The sequence below is a fragment of the Schistocerca americana genome, chromosome 5 (genome assembly GCF_021461395.2).
Source record: "Schistocerca americana isolate TAMUIC-IGC-003095 chromosome 5, iqSchAmer2.1, whole genome shotgun sequence".
NCBI classification, from domain to species: Eukaryota; Metazoa; Arthropoda; class Insecta; order Orthoptera; family Acrididae; genus Schistocerca; species Schistocerca americana.
This window is the reverse complement of record NC_060123.1, coordinates 656473640-656490864: the sequence shown is the minus strand read 5'-3', so window position 1 is coordinate 656490864 and position 17225 is coordinate 656473640. Positions and strand designations below refer to the sequence as shown.

The 17225-nt window shown below is 38.9% G+C and overlaps 1 long non-coding RNA gene across 1 annotated transcript in view; it reads right to left on the bottom strand.

Annotated features, from left to right (window-relative positions):
• Window positions 1-11653, bottom strand: part of LOC124616781 — a 68918-nt gene extending 57265 nt beyond the window's left edge. The window contains exons 1-2 of the long non-coding RNA XR_006979882.1: window positions 11523-11653; window positions 3723-3821 (exon numbers count right to left, since the gene is read on the bottom strand). This is a non-coding gene — a long non-coding RNA (uncharacterized LOC124616781). The remainder of the gene's footprint in view (window positions 1-3722; window positions 3822-11522) is intronic.
• Window positions 11654-17225: the final 5572 nt, after the last annotated feature.

The window sequence follows — 17225 nt, the reverse complement described above, 5'->3', positions numbered from 1 at the left end:
ATAAAAACCTTTAATAGTGAGCTTGAAGAGTACACTAAAGAACGTATTTAATTAGTTAAAAGTGTTCAACTACAATTAATTACAACCTAAATTACTTATCTTTTACGAGAGCTCTGTCTCCGTATGTGCGGCTTTGTGCAGAGATACCAACCAATGTAGTGGAGGTCATAATAAGATTACATCAGCAAAAATGGGACATTATGCACCATATTAGTAAGTTCCCAAAATATATAAGTCACAGAATACATAGCACCTGATTTAAAGTAAGCAAAATGTTTGAATTATATAAGGAGGACCAGTCTTATTTTCCAAGTATAATAAAGTATTTATGAATGAGTTGAATTTAAGAAGGAAGACAGTTCAAAAAGACACATGTAATGTTTGTGACAGATAGAAGCCACAAGCTGCATCAGCAAATGCTGCAGTGGATAAGACAACACACAAAGACCAGCATGACAAACACATATTTAGAGCAGAACAAGCTCAGAAAATGCTGAAAGAAGATATGATTAGAGCTCAGGAGGAAGATCAGATTGAAACATTCACTCACGATTAAAAAAACCAACAACATTGCCAATACCACGGATACCAACAAATATAATCTTTTACAAAAGACAACCGTGGATGTACAACTGCGGAATCCATATTGGTAAATGTAATGAAGAGCACTGCTTTACCTGGATTGAAGGCACTGCTGGCTGTGGGGCTCAAGAAGTAGGGTCATGTCTTCGACACCACATACTGAACAATGTAAATCGTGGAGTGGGGGAAATGGTTTTGTGGTTGGATTCTTGTGGGGGACAAAACCATAATTTAAATAGTTTTTAATGTTAAAAGCATCCACCTGCTTAGCTGGGAGGTTACGTGCTTATCTCCCATGCAGCAGGCCCGGGTCAGATTCCCGGCTGGGTTGGGGATTTTCTCCACTCGTGGACTGGGTGTTGTGTTATAATTTCATCCTCGTCACCGGCATGCAAGTCTCCCAATGTGGCATCGACTGAAACAAGACTTACAATAGACGGCCAAACTTCCCCGAATGGGGCCTCAAGGCCAACAATGCCATGCACTCATTTCATTTCAATGTTAAAAGCAAATCTAGAAGAGCATACTTCTTTGGAGGCAATTACACCTAACAATAGCGATTTTGGTGATATACAACGTGCTCTGAAGATGAAGGATAGACTCTATACAGCAGGAGACTATATCCGTGTACTGCAGAGGGCAAGGAAAACGAACCCCTTCAGACCCATAGGACACACAAAACATGACCTTAAAGAAGCTGTACAACTTTAAAAGAGTATTGATAATAGGAAACAAGACATACATGACAACAAGCTGGCTGCAACTCAATCAGATTAGAATCTTAAAGAGCAAACCCTTATCTGTATTTATGAATACAGAATTAGATGATAATTTTGTTGCCAACGTCAAGAAAAGAAGAGCTGGTCGCCCAAAGTTTACAGTAAACTTCTCATCACTCCTGTTACCTTTGTGGCCTAAGGGGAAGCCTATATCACAGCCAAAATTGGATGACATCGCATCCCTTATGCATCTCATTCCGAGTGATGCTACCTCGTTTTACAGTGATCTTTCAGTAGACTGTGGTATTGTGGACAATACTGATGGGGTTGATGGGGAACTGGACTTTACCTTGGACTAACATTTGATTCACTATGCAAAATGTGTTATTTTTCTTGCCACTGCATTGCATTATGTTCATATTATTTGGAAAATAATTGAAGTTTAATATATTAATACATGCAAACATAACTGTTGCCAGGTTTTTTAATCTGCTGATGCACACTGCCTAGTCCCTCAAAATACAACACAACAGATCCAAGTGCCATTTTAACTTATTGAGGTAAGCAATAAGGAACCAACTCCCATTTAGACCCTTACACCTAGAGAAATCTATATTTCATACCTTTCTTTATTTTAAACGTCTGTTATCTAAAATGTACACTGTAATAACATTCTCACCTTGTCTATATCGTACTCTTAGAATTTTGTTTTCAATGCTCTGCAAAACATGATATAGCTCAAAACTATAAATTTGGGGCTGGTTACATATTGCGTAACTGGGCCCATATGTGATCAACAGATGGAGTGCTATAGGACAAAACTAAGAGGGTCGACAGAAGTGTCTGATCCCACGCGTCGGCTTTGACCCGTGACGTAAGGGTGTTGTGTGTGACATCATGACGGCACAGAGTTTGGTTTGAGTGTGTCTGTCTCCAGTTCTGTTTTATCTTATTTTATTTACTTTTCTGATCTGTTCGTTCTCTCTCTCTCTCTTTTTTTTTTTTTTTTTTATTTATTTAAAAACACTCATTACTTATTTTAATTATCTGTTTCCTCCAATTTCTGTTTTAGTTTATTATATTCATCTTTCTGATCTGTTCGTTCTATCCCGTGAGTTTTTTTTTTTTAAAAAGACAAAAAACACTAATCAGCTACTGAAGAATCTTTATCTTCTATGGGTTGCAGGGGTTACGACCCCTGGGGAGGTGGGTGGGTATTCATGCATGGCTGTCTTCACTTACACGTTGTAGCTACGCAAGGCGTCTAAATTTGTTTATATTTAGTTTGCCCCCCACCCAAAACACCCCATTTCCCGCACTTGTCCCGTTAGTGTCATTAGGCTTCTTGTGGAAAGAGTGTGTGTTTGTTTTTGTTTCCGCCATATTTGTGATGTCATGGGTCAAAGCAGACGGGCGGGATCGGACGCTTCCGTATTTCCAACTAAGACATGGGCTCTAAGATTAATATTTCACATTCTTGACTTGAGCACTCAAAATAGTTGGTTGCAGTACCGAGAAGAATACAGAAAAACAAATATCCTTAAAGTATCATCCTGGATTTGCTCAAGTTTTAGGATGGCCATTGCACAGGCTCCAATGTCAACATCAGAGAGAAAGTAAAGTCATGCAGAAAATGATGATCACGAAAATTAACAACTTGAAAAGAAAAAATGAAAACTTACACGCCATCAGCAAAACCAGTTGTGGACAAGTGTTACAACCGTTGGCCCACAGTGGATGACATATCTTCCCAAGATTTTGCAGATATGAACATCGCAAAAGCAAGGGTCCAGTCATATAACATCACGTGTGACCAATATTTGAGTGTGCATGTTCAGTTTGTTTATACCACTTCTGTCATACTATTGTAAGTCCTTGAAATGAAAATAAATAAAAGCACTTTTTGATCAGCACAATAAATGTTTTGTGGACTGGGATAAAACCTAACTAGCACGACTGCACTAGTGACTTTTTTTTGAAACTATCACCTTGAGAATTTTTTCAGCATCTTTACCGTTTCCAAGGTCATAATGCATGAGAATTGGCGTACTTCAGATAAAGATTTTAAAAAATTTTCTCTGAGGGTGGGTAGCTTGTTTGCCTCAATGATGCACGTTCTAGGCAGGTACTGCTGTTATTTTCCAGAACAATTTTTATCTTCCAGTAATAAATGTATACCACAATATCAAAGTTTTCTGTTTGTACATTTAGATAAGCACAAGAAACATCCAACTTCCCACTCCCTCTTTTAAGGTTTCTGAAGGAAGAAAGATAAACTAATGAAATAAACAGTTTATGTTTTAACACCACCTGTCGCAAATCCATATGACACTGCGCACAATTACTATGTTGATAAACTCTAAACATTCACATCAAATGCAGCACATCTCCTAAATATAAAACTTGAGTTGAGTACAATACCTGAGATGTTCCACAAGCACATACTCCAGAGATGATTAGCCTGCTTTACGACAACCTATTTCCACACACACCAAAAAGCAGCTGTAACACTGGAATGATCTGCAACCAATAATACCATATTGCATTAAGATTAACAAAATTCTAAAGTTATAACATTCAGGTTACTGTATTTAAAGAAAATTTTACACCTCCATAAGCCCAAATTCCTGTTTTTGTCATAAGTCATTACGCTTTCTTAAAAGACAGAATTGGCACCATAAGGGAACAGTAGTACATAAATAGCAGTTCAAAAATACAAACAAAACTTCTATCTGCCAAGCAAGAGTAGGGCAGCCACTTGTAAATAAAAAAAACTGACAATTAACTGCTTATTGCACTACTGATCAGGTCACACAGAGCAGAGTGGAAATGAAGAAATATGTTCAAATTAGGATCAGTCACATCATATATGCAAGATTGAGGACCGAGCGGGGTGGCGCAGTGGTTAGACACTGGACTCGCATTCGGGAGGACGACGGTTCAATCCCGCGTCCGGCCATCCTGATTTAGGTTTTCCGTGATTTCCCTAAAATCACTCCAGGCAAATGCCGGGATGGTTCCTCTGAAAGGGCACGGCCGACTTCCTTCCCAATCCTTCCCTAATCCGATGAGACCGATGACCACGCTGTCTGGTCTCCTTCCCCAAACCAACCAACCAACCAAGATTGAGAATTAAGGTGGACACAACTTGATAAAGTATACGAGACAGCGAGAAATAATAAAATGTAAGCACTGGACGACACCGTAGTATTTTAAATTCATTAGCATCTTTTCTTATCTGTTTACAATTGATTTACTCCACTAAAAATCTGCACTTTGTTTCCTGATACAAAAACAAAAATTTAATCAATAAAGCAGCCCTACTGGTGGCAAAAAGGGAAACAATAGACAAATTTTAGTTCTTGTTGACGAACACCTGTGACCAATTAGACAAAACCTTCCCTCATACAGACATTAGATAATTCCTTCTCTGTTTGAGGTCTGTACCTAACCAACCCAACTGGTGACTGCCAGAGTCAATGCTCTCTATACCAATAGTCCGACGCCTGTCTGCTAATGAATAATGACTAGATGTCACATGAAAGCAGAGCAATACTCTAACGGAGGTTAAAGTTGGGTCAATCCAAATGAAGTGGTCCAATAAAAAATAAGTTGGTTGCTTGACCATTTTCAAATATTAATTTTTTTATATGTTATTACCTTATAATTCATAAGTTCAAAACAGTTTTCAAAAAAAATTTACCTTTCACCTTTACTAAATGGTGGCCATTTTTGTTTGAAAGGGCGTGACAATGTTTCAGTTTAGAGATGTTAGTGAAAATTTGAATATCTCTGCACTGGGTAATCTTACAACATTGTAATTGACATGATTGTTTTTAGAAAAGTGTCCTCTACAACATTGTCTATTACATAAAATACCCTAAATTCAAAAATAACCAGTCAAAATTACCTCCAAAGTTTGGTATACAAATTTTTAAAAATCCACTTTTTAGGCCCAAAAAACAACAAACAAGGAGTGATTTATGAGAGTATTTTTTCCTATAATTAGATATCATACACTACTAGTCTCATATATAGCAAGAACACTTACCTACAAATGTTTCCTTAATTTTTATGAATTTTTGAAAATTTTCATTTTTTGTGAAGTTTGGACTTAGTTATCTCAAGTGGGACTCACCATAAAAAATATGATTTTTGCACAGTTTGTACATCTACGTGATAGCAACATACTGTAAAAATTTCAGCACTGATATCTGACTGTGAACAACGATATGAATTTTTGAAAATGAGGAAATAATTGACATTACTCTACAACTTATCTTATGGCTGTTGCCTATTCATGTGTGATACTGGTTGGATATAATCAATTATTATTGAAGTAAGGTACTGAATTATATACATAAAGTGGAAACATCATTGAAATTAACATTTATTTTATTTTGACATACTTAAAATAATTACTTTCAATTAATATCCTTAGAGATGTGACTGTTCCCAAAGCTGGTGGTGAATGTTAAGAACGCTTATTTCTTCAGATGGCTTCTGTGATATAGAATAAGACCTCCTAGTTGTGATAAGTTCAAGCACTGAAAGTTTCCTTAAAACATTTTTCACTGGAATCCAAACTTTGTGACTAGCAGATTTCTTTAATGATGTTCTTGGGCCAGCAGGATGGTAAAAATGCACAAAAACCTCATTGTTTTCCAAACTTATTCTTTCAGCCTCTGCAAGCCACCACTGTCCATCATACACACATGCCACTATGTCATTCAAAGTTAAAGACAGAGATGTAATTTTACTGACAACAATTCTCAAATTTCTGTTTCTGATGTAAACATATTATCGAACTAAGTTTTCTGTAATGGCAAGGAATTTGCGGAAATGCCTTGTTCCTTTTATTGCTATACAGTTTTCAAATCTGGTTTGAAGTGTTGTTTTCATATACAGAACCTCTTCTTGCTTGATCAGAAAATAGGTCTGCCTAATGCCTTTAATATCATACTTGCGAAAGACCTACATGTCCTGTACTGTGAGAATTTGGTCCGTGGTTGGCCTTTGTAGGCTGGCTTTACTTACTGGTAGGCCCTACTTCACGTTTTGTTGTACTTCCATCAGATGCATTTTTACCATGGCAAGATGCAAAAATGTGCCATTCAGCCTCCAACCCAAAGTCTACTTTGTGGTTGCACAGATTTGAAAAATTCTTTTTATTCTTATACCAACTATCACTTCCATCTGAAAAGTATATCAGCTTCTCAATCTTGGGAAAATTTTCTTTTATGTAATTTATTACACACTTTTTAAACACATGTACAGCCAAAGTGTTGTGCTCCAAGTAGTCGCTTAGAATGCAAACTAAAGAACTGCTAACGTCATCTTTCCCATTTTTAAAGTAGAGAATAAATGGCTGCACTGTTGTCTGTATTGCATCCTGAACCATAAATGTAAAATTTTCTGCAAAATCAGCTAGCACTATGCATTCAGTTTCATGAAGTTGTGCTTCTTTGTCCAAAAACGTACTTTGGGTTTTAGAAACATAGTGGTGACATTTGAGTTTTTAAGTTATCAATGATTCCAAGTACTCTTCCTGAGATTTAACCACTGTTATCATTTCTGCACTGTCAGTTGTGACCCACTGTATGAAAGTAATAGTGTCTCGCATTTCATCATCATATTCATGAAAATTCAATAACGGTTTCCTTAGCAGGGAATTTATTACACCAACTCCTTATGTAGTCATAACTGTTAATATAGTGTCACACATCATTAAATCTAGCAACTCATGGCAGTTAAGATCACCAAGTTTTGACACACCCAGCAATAACGTACTTCTTTGTTGACAATAAACCTAAACGTAAGTGGGTATTTTTGTCACCATACAACAAAAGCGAAAAGCTCCTACCATTTAATACTGCATCATCATCATCATCATCATCATCATCATTTAAGACTGATTATGCCTTTCAGCGTTCAGTCTGGAGCATAGCCCCCCTTATAAAATTCCTCCATGGTCCCCTATTCAGTGCTAATATTGGTGCCTCTTCTGATGTTAAGCCTATTACTTCAAAATCATTCTTAACCGAATCCAGGTACCTTCTCCTTGGTTTGCCCCGACTCCTCCTACCCTCTACTGCTGAACCCATGAGTCTCTTGGGTAACCTTGCTTCTCCCATGCGTGTAACATGACCCCACCATCTAAGCCTGTTCGCCCTGACTGCTACATCTACAGATTTCATTCCCAGTTTTTCTTTGATTTCCTCATTGTGGACACCCTCCTGCCATTGTTCCCATCTACTAGTACCTGCAATCATCCTAGCTACTTTCATATCCGTAACCTCAACCTTGTTGATAAAGTAACCTGAATCCACCCAGCTTTCGCTCCCATACAACAAAGTTGGTCGAAAGATTGAACGGTGCACAGATAACTTAGTCTTGGTACTGATTTCCTTCTTGCAGAAGAGAGTAGATCGTAGCTGAGCGCTCACTGCATTAGCTTTGCTACACCTCGCTTCCAATTCTTTCACTATGTTGCCATCCTGTGAGAATATGCATCCTAAGTACTTAAAACCGTCCACCTGTTCTAACTTTGTTCCTCCTATTTGGCACTCAATCCGTTTATATCTCTTTCCCACTGACATTACTTTCGTTTTGGAGATGCTAATCTTCATACCATAGTCCTAACATTTCTGATCTAGCTCTGAAATATTACTTTGCAAACTTTCAATCGAATCTGCCATCACAACTAAGTCATCCGCATATGCAAGACTGCTTATTTTGTGTTCACATATCTTAATCTCGCCCAGCCAGTCTATTGTTTTCAACGTATGATCCAGAAATAATATGAACAACAGTGGAGACAGGTTGCAGCCTTGTCTTACCCCTGAAACTACTCTGAACCATGAACTCAATTTACCGTCAACTCTAACTGCTGCCAGACTATCCATGTAAAGACCTTTAATTGCTTGCAAAAGTTTGCCTCATATTCCATAATCTCGTAGAACAGACAATAATTTCCTCTTAGGAACCGGGTCATATGCCTTTTCTAGATCTATAAAGCATAGATACAATTCCCTGTTCCACTTATAACACTTTCCCATTATTTGCCGTAAGCTAAAGATCTGGTCCTGACAACCTCTAAGAGGCCTAAACCCACACTGATTTTCATCCAATTGGTCCTCAACTAATACTCGCACTTTCCTTTCAACAATACCTGAGAAGATTTTACCCACAACGCTGATTAAAGAGATACCTCTGTAGTTGTTACAATCTTTTCTGTTTCCATGTTTAAAGATTGGTGTGATTACTGCTTTTGTCCAGTCTGATGGAACCTGTCCCGACTCCCAGGCCATTTCAATTATACTGTGTAGCCATTTAAGACCTGACATTCCACTGTATTTGATGAGTTCCGACTTAATTTCATCCACCCCAGCTGCTTTATTGCACTGGAATCTATTGACCATTTTCTCCACTTCCTCAAATGTGATCCTATTTCCATCATCATTCCTGTCCCATTGTACCTCGAAATCTGAAACATTACTGATCGTATTTTCACCTACATTGAGCAACTCTTCAAAATATTCCCTCCATCTACCCAAGGAATCCACAGGATTCACCAGCAGTTTTCTTGACCTGTCCAAAATACTTAACATTTCCTTCTTACCTCCCTTTCGAAGACTGCTAATTACACTCCAGAATGGTTTTCCAGCAGCTTGACCCAATGTCTCCAACCTGTTTCCAAAGTCTTCCCAAGATTTCTTCTTGGATGCTGCAATTATCTGTTTGGCTTTGTTTCTTTCTTCAACATAACTTTCTCTGTCTACCTGAGTTCTAGTATGTAGCCATTTTTGATACGCCTTCTTTTTCCTTTTACAGGCTGCCTTGACTGTGTCATTCCACCAAGCTGTTTGCTTCATCCTACCTTTACACACTACTGTTCCAAGACATTCTTCAGCCACTTCAAGTACTGTGTCCCTGTACCCTGTCCATTCCTTTTCCAATGACTGTAATTGACTACATTCAACTAACTGGTACCTTTCTGAGATCACTGTTATGTACTTGTGCCTGATTTCCTTATCCTGAAGTTTCTCCACTCTTATCCTCCTATATATGGAGCTGACCTCCTGCACTTTCGGCCTCACAATTCCAATTTCACTGCAGATTAAATAATGATCAGTGTCATCAAAGAATCCCATGAATACACGTGTGACCCTCACAGCCTTCCTGAATTCCTGATCTGTTATTATATAGTCAATGACAGATCTGGTTCCCCTGCCTTCCCAAGTATACCGGTGAATGTTCTTATGTTTAAAAAAGGAGTTTGTGATTACTAAGCCCATACTGGCACAGAAATCCAAGAGTTGTTTCCCGTTCCTGTTGGCCTACATATCCTCTCCAAATTTACCCATAACCTTTTCATACCCTTCTGTTCGATTTCCAATCCTGGCAATAAAATCACCCATGAGCAGAACACTGTCATTGTCCTTTACTCTAACAACTACATCACTGAGTGCCTCATAAAAACTATCCATCTTATCTTGATCTGTCCCTTCACAATGCGAATATACTGACAAAATCCTAATTTTCTTGCTAGACACTGTCAATTCTATCCACATCAGTCGTTTGTTTACATACCTTATGCAACTACGCTGGGTTCCATTTCTTTCCTGATGCAAAGCCCTACACCCCATTGTGCTATTCCTGCTTTGACTCCTGACGGGTATACCTTGTATTCTCCCACTTCCTCTTCTTTCTCACCCCTTACCCGAATGTCACTAACAGCTAAAACGTCCAGCCCCATCTTACTTGCAGCCTCTGCCAGCTCTACCTTCTTCCCAGAGTAGCCCCCATTGATATTAATAGCTCCCCATCTCATTACCATTTGTTTGCCAAGTCGTATCTTAGGAGTCCCTGGTTTGTCAGTTAGAGGTGGGGCTCCGCCACCTCCAAAGGTCCGAGGTATTTTGCTGTGATTGTTGCCAGCATCATATTTAAAGTACCAGGGAAGCAGGTTGCTAGCCTTACTTGCCCCGAGTCCCTTTGGGTTTTACCCCTAACGGCTGAGGGACTAACCGGTGGATTTGGTAGTCTTTGCCGTATGAGCACAAAGGTGACCACCACTCAGAATATGTCCGAGATGCCCAGCCTTATTCCGAAGTAACTGGTATCCTGACTGTCAGGACCACTTACTTGGCCACTCATACGTTGCCCGTGGCTCATGAACTAGGACATGACTACAGGAACCCACACCATGAAGCATTATTGCATTATTAAAAATAAATAAAGTAAATGAATATTGCTAATTGTTTTTGATTTTAGGATATTTTGTGTAATAGACAATGTTGTAAAGGACACTTTTCTAAAAACAATCATGTCAATTGCAATGTTGTAACTTAACCCGCTGTAGAGATATTCAAATTTTTGCTAATGTCTCCAGCCTGAGAAATCGTCGCGCGCCTACAAATAAAAATGGCCGCCATCCAGTAAAGATGCAAGATAAATTATTTTAAAAAACTTGTTTTGAACTTCTCAAATTTAGGCCAATCACATATTAAAAAATGGTCAAGCAACCATCAGTGGACCACTTCATATGGACTGACCCCAATTACGTAGTGGAACTTGGGGTTAGTTACAGCAGATGACCACAACCAAGATTTCGAATATATGCTGCGGTCATTTAGTGGCAGACCGAAACAGTTTACAATCTTTCAGCAGTGAGCTACTGGAAACGCAACAAATAGAATATGACTATCACCCACTACTGGCCAGTTGCTACACCACAACTTCATATTCAATGAACTACAGCTCTCATTCTTTCCACGCAACAAACTGCTTCCAACACAATCTTAGTATTTTCGGTAAATGTGTTACGTCAAACATTGACACTACACAACTATGTAATTTTTTGTCAACTTTATTTTTCAAACACTGGCAAATTCCAGAGTCTGATTACCTGTTTCGTTCAGTAAAATTTTACTGTCGTGACATGCCTTATTTGTTTGTATATACACTGATATTTTGTACACAATAGTTCCACCTTATTATTAGTCAAACAGTGGGCTTGTGTGTAATCATACAGTTTCTTAGTAGCTCTGATTTGTCGTATACGGAGCATAGGAATAAATATTTTCCTCTGCAATAGATCAAGTTGCTTTATCCCTTTCCGAATTGGTTTAAATAGTGTTTGTTTTGCCTACAATGTCACTGATATACGACAGCTCGTGCAGATAAAAATTTATGCAAGAATATCGTGGATAAACTTACCAGAAAAACTAAAAAACATTTGCTCTCAAAATTTTCGAGACAAGCACTTTACGTATACTTCACAACAGTATCACACAAAACACACACATACGATTCGCATTTTGAACGCCACTGCTAATTCAAGTTCAAGCGCTACTGCACCAAAGATCTTCGATAAAGCAAGTACATCAAAGGTTTTACAACAATCATACCCGTGTCTTTTATGGTCCGACAGTGGCGTCGTCTGCTAGCATCGGAAGTTAAGCTCAATTCACGATGTACGTTGTGTTACTGAAAATCAAAACATTCCACAATGCATTTCAAATGGTGACATCACACAGCGTATCAAGACAACGAAATGTCAACTTTTCTGAGGAAGAACTTTTGACGCTGACCTAGGAAGTCAACCTGTTCTCTCTGCTCCATTCATGTCACAGTTGTAGATAATCTGCTTTTGTTTCTTCTAATCTTGCTTTCAGTGTTTACTTTGTTTGTAAGAGACAATTCAAAGATGGAACGTGTCCTTGCATATGTTTCCTGTGTGTGCTGTCACAAAAGAGACCATATATCGGATATGTACAAAGAGGTCCAGCCCATGAACCGTGTGAAAATAGGGGGAGAGGAAATAGAGCAAGTGAATAACTTCAATAATGAATGATATGTATTGCTCAACAGAAATTAGGAAAAGAACTGCAATGGCAAAAGAAAGATTCAAGGGGAAACAGAAATTACTTAGTGGACCACTAAACAAAGATCAGAGAAAAAGACTTGCCAAATGTTACACCTGGAGCGTTGCACTGTATTGTGCGGAGACCTGGACAGTGAGGAAGGAAGATGAAAGAAGATTGGAGGCACTAGGGATGTGGATGTGGAGAAGAATGGAGAAGTGAAATTGGAAGACCGAGTAAGGAATGAAGAGGTATTAAAAAGAGTTGGAGAAGAAAGAAACATGCTGAAAGTCATCAGAACGAGAAAATGGAACTGGATTCGACACTGTTTGAAGAGGGACTGTTTATTTAAGGAAGGATTAGAAGAAATGCTGAAGGGAAAAAGGGGAAGGGGAAAAAGAAGATATCTAATGCTGGACAGTATCAAAGGAGACAGATATTCAGAAATGAAAAGACTTGCTATGGACAGACATAAGTGGAAGAGGCTTAACCCACGACAAGACCTGCCATAACGCAGAATACCATACTACTACTATATCGGATAGCGAAAAATTATGGGAGTAACAATACCTGAATAAAGGAAAATCCTATATTGTCCACAAATAAGAACAGAAATTGATTAAATACTTTTCATAAAACTACATTTTTAAACAGTGCAGAAGTCAGCTCAATTGATGGAGAAAAGTAAGGTTCTTTTTGACATTATTTGGTACTTATAGAGGAATAAAACAGAGGTTAAGGTAAAGAGCCTCTATGTGTACCTTCTAAATTTGTTTGAAGTGTTTGTATGTAAATATTTTCTCTACCAAATAAATGTAGATAAGGTATTTGAAAATTTATGGATGACAATTTTTCCATTTTTTTACAGTTCTATATCTGTAGCTATACTCTGCCTCTGTACTTGCTGTAATTAATCTAATCTTGTCCTCAAGATCCCTACGAAAGCGGTAAATAGGAAGTTGTAGTACATTCCTAGAGTCATCCCTTAAAGCGGGTTCTTAAAATTTTGTAACCAGTCTTTCTCATGATAGTTTATGTCTATCTCCAAGTGTCGAACAGTTCTGTTCTATCAGTATGTCCACAACACTCTCCCATGGGAAACAAATCTGAGACTATTCATGCTGCCCTTCTCTGTATGTGGTCAATGTGCTCTGTTAATAGTATTTGGTACAGGTTCTACAAACTTGAGTAGTACTATAGGATTACTCACATGACTGTTTAAATCAGTCTCCTTTGTGTAGTGATTGCATTTTACTAGTTTTCTAACAGTGACATAGCTTGTCTTACATGGGCCTTGTATCAAAATTTGTTGCGAGATCCTTTTACTCGACTGTGGTGAAGATCAAATCGAGGCTTAAGATTTTTCATAGAAGAAATAAAAACTCTCATTTTGAATAAAATAAATATTTATTGGTTAAGTATAGGTTTCACAGGTAAGTAATTATTTACAATTAATGCTCCTAGGAGCTAAGTTAGGCAAACAATTAAAATATATACTTTTCTCACCTTCTTTTTTAGCTATCTTACTTATTAAATTAGCCATAGCTGAAGACGATTTTAGTTTTTCAAGGTGTTCTGCCTCTGCAGACAGCACTGACAAGTCTGTAAGTTGGTATTGGCTCATAGAAGTCCTAAGATAGTTTTTAATCAATTTTAATTTGGAAAAACTTCTTTCAGTCGAAGTACAGGGTTTAATTTGTGCCAGAACACGCCAGAACAGCGATTCGGCACTTCCGAGGGAATATTTTTTTGGAACAGAATGGACCAAGTCACCACTGGAGATCATATGATCACAGCTGGAGACTTCCCTAGGATAATAAAAATATTTAATAGGACAGTGTGCATACATCTGCAGGAACAGATGTTTAAGAATGTAGTGTAGACGAGTTATTCTACACTGAACAGCCAAAGAAACTGCTACACCTGCCTAATATTGTGTAGGGCCCCTGCGAGCATGCAGATGTGCCACAACATGATGTGGCATGGACTAATGTCTGAAGTAGTGTTGTGCTGGAAGGTACTGACACCATGAATCCTGCAGGGCTGTTCATAAATCTGTAAGAGTACAATGGGGTGGAGATCTCTTCTGAACAACAAATTGCAAGGCATCCCAGATATGCTCAATAATGATCATGTCTAGGGAGTTTGGTGGCCAGCTGAAGTGTTTATGCTCAGAAGAGTGTTCTTGGAGCCACTCTGTAGCGATTCTGGTCGTGTAGGGTGTTGCATTGCCCTGCTGGAATTGCCAAAGTCCGTCGGAATGCACAATGGACATGAATGAATGTAGGGGATCAGACAGGATGCTTATGTATGAGTCACCTGTCAGAGTCGTATCTAGACGTCTCGGCGGTCCAATATCACTCCAACTGTAGATGTAACCCACCATAACAGATCCTCCACCAGCTTGAACAGTGCCCTGCTGACGTGCAGGGTCTATGGATTCATGAGGTTGTCTCCATTTCAGTACACGTGAATCCGCTCGATACGATTTGAAACGAGAGTCGTCTGACCAAGCAAAATGTTTCCAGTCATCAACAGTCCAATGGCGGTGTTGACAGGCCCAGGAGTGGTGTAGAGCTTTGTGTCGTGCAGTCATCAAGGGCACACGAGTGGGCCTTGGCTCTGCAAGCCCATATCGACGATGTTTCGTTGAACTCTTCACACACTGACACTTGTTGACGGCCTAGTATTGAAATCTGCAGCAATTTGCTAAAGGGTTGCATTTCTGAAACGTTGAAAGAGTCTTTTAAATCGGCGTTGGTCCCGTTTTTGCAGGATCGTTTTCCGATCCCCACGTCATCGCTACCTCGGAGATCCTGTATCCCACTGCTCGTATTCCAACTATAACACCCCGTTCAAACTCACTTTAATCTTGGTAACTTACCATTGTAGCAGCAGTAACGAATCCATCAACTGCGCCAGACACTGGTTGTCTTATATGGGCGTTACCGATCGCAGTGCCATATTCTGCCTGTTTACATATCTCTGTTTTTGAATACGAGTGCCTATACCAGTTCTTTGGCACTTCAGTGTATAAAGTAGCTGTAGACTGTGTAGACTGTCGATTATAACATGTATCGTAAAGCCATCGATTCTATGGGACATTGTGGAGTTAACTGTTGGAATTAGCTCGCTCAGTTCTGTGATTCATATTGTGCCGGTATGGAGGGAAACAATCACCACTGAGCGAAATTAGACATCAGCTAGTACCCCTGTCGTCATCCCCCTCCCCCCCCTCGCCATCTGTTGCCCCGCTCCCCACATAAACTGTAGAATGAAAGACTTTTCTTGGAACACTTTTATTCATTAAAGGGTGAGAGATGAATGATATTTAGTTTGTGTGTGTGTGCGTGTGTGTGTGTGTGTGTGTGTGTGTGTGTGTGTGTGTGTCAGTATATGTGTGTTAGTATGAATGATAAAGGAGATTGTGGTTCATCGTAAGTGCTAACCTCACCTCCTTCTCAGATAAGAAAGAAAACTATCCCTATTGAGGATTGAAACTTGTTACAAAATAACCTTCCCCTGCATTACTCATCTCCACTGCCGCACTTGCTTGACCTGCACACTGCAACTCAATTTGAAATCAACCAAGCTAAAATGTGTGCACTATACTGCCTGTTCGTAAATTACTTGATTGCTGCACTCCTTTCTTCCAAACTGGCAGAAATTGAAAGACTTAAGGCTGTTAATGCTTTGTGTCTGACCACAGCCACTAATAGTAATAGTAATAATAATAATAATAATAATGTATACTGCACTATAGTAGCCCTTATATAGTTACTGATGTGTCGTGCTGTCACTTAATTCGTTTATCTGTGCCGAAATGAGTATTGAAGCAATTTCTGAACCACCATGGGTACTATCTACAACTTGGAGAAGACATTGTCTCGATACAGCTAGTATTTGTTACGTATATGTCTTACTTTTATCATCAGCTATGTACCGGACAAAGCACAACATTTGTGTGTAGTGGGTGGATTATGTGAGGAACCTGTAAGCACCACCACATTAATGCTACAATTTGAGAAAAAGTAATTATTGATAACTTATATGATCAATATTAGAGTCTTCTAAAACTGTGATAATAGTAATGATCTTTTGAAAATAATTGCGTGAAACAGAATCGATTCGTTTAGTTTTTACCCCTCAGAAAATTTCATTTTGTCCCTTAGGGGGTAGTTAGCTCCAGGTTGGGAACCACTTGTTTAAGAGCTACATGTGTCCTGGTCTGTTGTCTTCTTCTTAACCTGTAGCATTTCGTTGGTTTGGGTTACTCTTGCATAGGTGCCTCTCCCATCTGGCTGCTGCCTCCGTTTCTGCATTTACTGACGCCCGCACCAATATGTGACAAGTAAGCAGCTGTGAAAGGCGAATATCGGTGAATGACAGAATCCAGCGAACTGAGCAAGCAATCAACACAAGGTATCTGCTATGAAAGGTGAGCTGCAGCTGTGGCACTTGAATGATAAATGTGGACATACATCGAGGTGAGGACGTAAAGATCAACAAAGTTCTTAGAGTGACTGTAAATGTCCAAAAAAACATTAAAAGGTACTTAAAAATCCTCTCCTGTAAATATCATGGAAAAAAAATCTCCGAAAGAAGGCAATGGAAAGGTTGACGAGCCTGAGAAAGCTATGTATAACAGTATAGAAGATGTGCACTATATCGAAATGAGATGAATATATGACAGCATGTCACAAAATGCAAAGTCAGAGGGGCAGAAAGTTATTCATCACTAACTATGACTCCTAAAACTGGGACAGCTGGAAAGTGTCTTTCTCTGAAACGTGTGGACCCACAACAGTAAACATCTCTCACTCGTTGGAGCAGAAAGACAAAGAAGAGGAAAAGGAAAAAAGGAGAATAAGGATATACTACCACTGATTTCACAAACCTTTTGAGTACTAGCGAATTAGATACAATACAGGGCGTTAGTCAAGATCAGCCATATACACTGTAAAAACTGCCTATATACTTATTAAAGATACCATACATGCTGGAGACAGGACGTTTGCGTGGACACCTAGTTTATTGGAACCCTAAAAAGTATTCG